The sequence below is a fragment of the Lissotriton vulgaris genome, chromosome 3_1, assembly GCF_964263255.1.
Source record: "Lissotriton vulgaris chromosome 3_1, aLisVul1.2, whole genome shotgun sequence".
NCBI classification, from domain to species: domain Eukaryota; kingdom Metazoa; phylum Chordata; class Amphibia; order Caudata; family Salamandridae; genus Lissotriton; species Lissotriton vulgaris.
Genome location: NC_141689.1, coordinates 910,733,996 through 910,740,672, shown reverse-complemented (window position 1 = coordinate 910,740,672; position 6,677 = coordinate 910,733,996).

Sequence of the window (6,677 nt, the reverse complement as noted above, 5' to 3'; positions counted from 1 at the left end):
GCACAGTTTCTTTTTTTTCAATTCTAATGGATTGTTCAAAACTGCAGTGCATGAGACAGTAAAATGTGTTGCATTAACCTGTGGGATAAAACAGAGGTGAAGTAAACTCTATAAAGAGGATTTCAGAAACACGTTTTCTATAAGATTAGACCTGTTGGCAGCAAATTCTAAGCCCGAGGAATGATGATGAAAACTTCAGTCTATCAATCAATCAATCAAACATTCAGGGGCTTATAAAGCACGCTACTTACCCGAGAGGGTCTCAAGGCGCTGTGGGGGGGGGTTGTGGCTCCTGATCAGTCGAAGTGCCAGGTCTTGAGGTCCTTCCTGAACGTGTGCAGGGTCGGGGAGCATCTGATGTTCACAGGGAGCTTGTTCCAGGTTTTGGCTGTGATGTAGGATATAGCTCTCCCGCCGGTTCTGTTTCTGTGGATGCGGGGGACCTCTGCCAGGGTGATGTCGGTGGAGTGGAGGTTCCTCTTGGGTACGTGGAAGGATACTCTCTCGTTGAGGTATTTAGGTCCGATGTTGTGGAGGGATTTGAAGGCGTGGATGAGGAGTTTGAAGGTGATCCTCTTCTCGACAGGGGAGCCAGTGTAGGCCTCGTAGGTGTAGGGTCATGTGTTCATGGCTCGTTGTCCCGAGGACGAGTCTGGCTGCGGCGTTCTGGATGGTTTGGATTTTGTGTAGAAGAGTTTTGTTGATTCTGGTGTATAGGGCATTGCCGTAGTCCAGTCTTCTTTTCATGAGTGTGTGGGTGACAGTCCTTCTGCAGTTGGGGGGATCCATTTGGAGGTCTTACGGAGGATGCGAAGGCAGTTGAAACTAGTGGAGGCCATGGCGTTGACCTGGTGGTTCATGGAGAGGGAGGTGTCAAGGAGGATGCCGAGGTTCTGAGCGTGGTCTGTGGGGGTGGGTGGGCTGCCTAGGGCAGAGGGCCACCAGGTGTTGTCCTAGGTGGAGATGCAGGGACCGAGGATAGGATGAGGACCTCGGTCTTCTCTGAGATTAGCTTCAGGCAGCTGCCCTTCATCCAGGCTGCCACGTTCTTCATACCTCTCTGAAAACAGAGTCTGGTGTCTTCGGGATTCTTCATGACCGAGAGGATGAGCTGGGTGTCGTCAGCATAGGATACGGTGCTGAGCCCATGCTATCCAACGATGGCGGCGAGGGGGGCCATGTAGATGTTGAAGAGCGTGGGGCTGAGTGATGATCCCTGGGGTACTCCACAGTTGATATACGTGGGCTTGGAGAGGAAGGGAGGGAGTCGGATCCTCTAGGTTCTGCCGGAGAGAGGAAGGATTGGATCCAGTCGAGGGTGGCTCCTTGTATTCCTGTGTCGTGCAGTCTGGCTGCGAGAGTGCAATGTGAAACAGTCTCGAAGGCTGCAGAGCTGTCTAGAAGGATGAGGGTCGCTGTGTGTCCCTGGTCGAGTAGCATGCAGATGTTGTCAGTGGCGGTGAGGAGGGCGGACTCGGTGCTGTGGTTGCTGCGGATATCAAATTGGGAGGCGTCCAGGATGGAGTTCTCTTCTATGAAGGGGATCAGCTAGGCTATGAGTCACCCTAGTAATTGTAAAAAGACATATTACTGTTTCATTTATTGCATTATGAGCTATTTAACCATGTAAACATGTTGAGTAATACATAAATAGTAAAAATCCAAGGGCCTCATTTGTATGTCGGTTGGAAAGCCTCCCCGACCAACATCCCTGGTTTGACTTCTGACCACCTAATAACAATGTAGGTGGTTGGAAGTAAAATCCACTGGTCATTCTGGCGGGCTTCCGATGGGTTCAAGAAGCCCGTCGGCCAGCCGGAAACTGCAACATAATCCCTAAGGATGGCGTTTCTGCCGTCAGGATTATGATGTCGGTTGGGAACAGGCTTTTCATGTTGGGCTTTCTGACATGAAAAACTGTCAGAAAGCGGCTTTGGGAACCCTAGCAGGGCTCACTTCTCTCTGAAGCCTCCGGTTGGGGTCTGCTATGGTGCCCCCTGTAAATCCCTGCACCTTGTGGCAGGCACAGTGCAGCACCTGCCACATAGTGCAGGGATTTACACAAATTCCCATTTCTCTATAGAAGCTTGTGCTTCGAGCGGAAACCTTCTGCAGCACAAGCTCATACCATGTGTGGTCACATCCTAATACGGTGTTCGGAACTGCCGACCTACAGTTGGTCGGTTTCTACAATGAGACGGTGTCGGTCGAACTCAAGTCTGCCCGCAGCGTAATTAGGGCCCAAATGTTTGGAATAGCAGATCATCTAATAAGAACAAGTTAGTTGCTAAACTTTGAGGTTTTTGTTAAAGCTTAATTAGAAATGTTATGCTGAAGTGCTCCCCACCCATTCCTTACAGATGGTGAGAGCCTTTGCATATGTGTTCTAAGCAGTATGGCACAGGCAGCAGAAATTAGATTCTAAAAGGAAAAGACATTAAAAAGACAATTGGTCATGGCATGACAATACGATATTGCCGCCACCTCGCGCCAAGCCCTGGCCACGCCCACTACCGAGAGGCCACGCCCACTTTACCCGATCTGCATAAAGTCGCGCTGATTACGAGTCGCGCTCTATGACACCAACACTCCTGAGGCACAGCCGGGAGGTTTAGCTTGCTAGCCTGTAATTGTTTTTAAAAATATCATTGTTTAGCATTTTAATTGTACTTTCCCTACCTTTGGACATCTCTCCCTCGCAATCTCGACCTACTAACCCCGCGCTGCGGATTCAAGCGCAGCAGCGGGTTGATTACGATATTGCCGCCACCTCGCGCCAAGCCCTGGCCACGCCCACTACCGAGAGGCCACGCCCACTTTACCCGATCTGCATAAAGTCGCGCTGATTACGAGTCGCGCTCTATGACACCAACACTCCTGAGGCATAGCCGGGAGGTTTAGCTTGCTAGCCTGTAATTGTTTTTAAAAATATCATTGTTTAGCATTTTAATTGTACTTTCCCTACCTTTGGGCATCTCTCCCTCGCAATCTCGACCTACTAACCCCGCGCTGCGGATTCAAGCGCAGCAGCGGGTTGATTACAATATTGCCGCCACCTCGCGCCAAGCCCTGGCCACGCCCACTACCGAGAGGCCACGCCCTCACTCCTTACATTAATGTGTGAATCTGGGACGCGCAGCGGACGAGCGCAGTGGGCGCGCCGGAAGCGCGCCGAAGGCACGCCTAAGGCAAGCCCGTCTGCGCCCGTCCGCGACCGACCGGGACCTGGGGCCACGGACTATGTCCAAAGACATAATTATTCGGCGGGAAAACTTATCTCCCTTAGGCCCCCACTCCACCTCTGTCCTCCCATTGCTCCTCATATACGGAGACGTACGGCCATGTATGGCATTTCTCAGAATACACCAGCTTACTCAAACGCCACAATTCATAATACCCCACTGGTCAATGAACCTCAATTAAAACTACGGTGCCTATACCGTAACACCAGATCTATGGTCAAACATCAAACTGACATTTTCCTATTGCTTTCCACTGAAAAACCGGACATCCTCCTGGTCACTGAAACCTGGCTTTCCCAGGACTCACTACCGGACATTCTTGCAGCGCTTCCATCTGAGTATTACATCATAGCTGAGAATCGCCCGGCAGGTAAAAGAGGAGGGGGAGTAGCAGCTATTATTCGTAAAGAGCATACATTTATACAACTGCCCTCTATAATTCTGTGTGACACGGAGAACATTGTAATAAAAATGGATACAGCTGGTGGGGCTTTTTTGCTAGTCTTGCTATATCGACCTCCCCAAATCATGACCACCTTTCTAATGTCGCTAGCAGAACAGATGGCACTTCTTGGGACCAAATATTCAAAAATACTTTTGGTCGGGGATCTAAACTACTGGTTTGATAATCCTTCCAGTGACCCTCAAGCGTTGGAACTCTCAGAACTACTCTCTAACATCAATCTAACCCAGCATACACAAATGGCCACGCATGAAAAAGGTCATTCGCTAGACCAAATTTGGTCGCTTAACCTTTCCTGCTTATTATCATCTATCATGCCATGCATTTGGTCTGACCACTCTCTTATCCAATTTGCGTTAACCATCGGTGGATATATTAAAATTCCACCTCTGGCGGGCGGAGTAACTAGGAAATGGAAAGCCATTGATTTACCTGCCTTTATTAAAACACTGACATCCACGGTTCCAGCACCTAATAAGGAGGTAAATTTTATGGAAGAGGAGATCTCACACTGGCTCTTAAAGGCTACGGACCTCCATGTGCCCTTAACAAAATTTACACGGGCACGTACTAGGGATGCACATAAGTGGTTCACCTCGGATCTCAAGAACTTAAAACTCGAGGTACGTCAGAAAGAGAGAAAGTGGAGAGCAAAATATAAACCCCAAGATAAGGAGGAATATATTGCGGCTCGCAGAAATTATTTCAAGACCATTCGGCAAAGTAAAACGAATTATTTCTCTGAGAAAATTTTAAACTCTCAAAATAAATCTAAAGACACTTTTAATATTGTAAATGACCTATGTAATAGCGAAAGAACTTCACTCCCTATGACGTCCTCGCAGGAGCTTTGTGACTCTTTAAACGACTTCTTCATAGACAAAATTGTCAACATAAAAAGGATATTCAAAGTCTCCCTGGAGGAGATCCTATTGAAGATATCTATTATAATCTAGCCACTTTAGACACTTTACCTCCTCTTCTTACGCATGTCAAGTCGGGCTCGCCCCTTGATAGCTGCCCCCTCATATCTTGAAGGAGGTGTGTTCCGCTATTCCATCAGGAATTTCCCCTCTTCTGAATGAATCTCTCAGACAGGGTATGGTTCCTGATAAATTTAAAAACGCCACGGTGATCCCATTACTGAAAAAACCTGGAGCCGATCCCCTAGCTTTAGCCAACTATAGGCCCATCTCTCTTCTCCCTTTCCTTTCCAAACTCTTGGAGGCACACGTATCCAGGTGTCTTTCTAATTTTATTGAAAGGTCAGATTACTTAGAACCCAACCAAGCGGGATTCCGACCATCTCACTCAACGGAAACTGTCATCTTGGCTGTCCAGGACACGTTAAGATCCAATGCCGATAAGGGTATTCATCAGGCCCTGGTGCTCCTTGATTTGTCGGCCGCGTTCGACACGGTTGACCATAATATTCTGGTCAGCCGTGGCGAGCAGGCCGGCCTCAGGGGCTCCGCATTGAACTGGATCGCTTCCTTCATTACTAATCGCACACAGTTAGTGAGATTAGGTTCTTTTACTGCCTCCAAGACATCATCTAGTTGTGGCATTCCTCAAGGCTCGTCACTCTGCCCTTTATTATTTATCCTGTATCTCCGCCCACTCATTTACTCTTTAAAAAATTACAATCTTACCATATATAATTATGCTGATGATCTTCAGTTAATCATCCCCTTAAATTCTCCGGATTCGGCCGCCGAATGCACAGCTGTAATGTCACATATACAGAGATGGATGACATTAAACCATCTTAAACTTAACCCAGGCAAGACAGAATTGATCTTGCCTGGGGAAAGTGGACTGAGCTGGGGTCGCCAGTTCTGGCCAACCGATATGGGTACTCCCCCTACAAAGACTCAATCGGTTAAAAGCTTAGGGATAACACTTAATGAGGATCTAACTCTGAAAGGACAGTTGGGAATGGTGGTTTCCTCTAGTTTTTTCCAACTCAGGAAGATTGGGAAAATCGCCCACCTTTTAACACACTCTGCACTCATTCAAGCAGTGATCGCCCTTGTTCTCTCCCGGTTGGACTTTTCCAACAGTCTCTACTTGGGTCTTCCAACTGGCTTATTGAAACGTCTTCAGATGGTTCAAAACCAGGCGGCTAGGCTCATTTGGAAGCAACCCAAGTGGCAATCAATTAGAGCCGGGTTGGAAAAACTTCACTGGTTGCCAGGGGCCCAGCGTATTGCTTTTAAAGCAGGATGCATCACTTTCAGGGCGCTCCACGATAATGGCCCTATTTTTATTAGGCAGTCCATTACCAACTATACACCCCAACGCAACTTACGCTCTACACATCTAAGGCTTGCAAATGTCTCTTCATTTAAGAAGAAACGCCAGGGGGGCAGCTGCTTTCACCACCTAGCTGCTTCTTCCTGGAATGCTCTTCCACTTTGTATCAGACAGAGCAATGATCTTTTGACATTTCGAAAGTCTTTAAAAACGTGGCTCTTCCAACAGGCCTATGCTTAAGATTTGTGTCTAGTGTCATGAACCGACAGCGCCAAGAAACTCAAGGGTGTATGTGCGCTTAAGAAATTGTTATTAACATAACATAACATAACATGGCATCAATAATTGCAAAGAAAATACATTGTAGGCAGTTTAGGGCCCCAAAATACTTTGAGCAGATTTACAAACCTTTTGCGCTGGGTTTGCGTCACAAAAGTGATGTAAACCTGCACAAATGTTTTTTGTTGGATTTACTTTCAAGTGCAAAACTTGCCTAAAAGTAACACAAAGCAGTGCAAAAAGCACTTTGCATTACTCTGCATCACAGGGGCGTTATATGGGTGGGCCCGGCTTTTTGATGCAAAACAATATCAATTCACAACAGTAGCTAAGTTTTTTCTCCCAAAAATAATGCTACTTTGAAGCAGGGGTTAAAAGGAGACATTCTTTTATTTCTACTCTCTTTTCCGACTTTGCATGTGTGCTGCACTGCACAG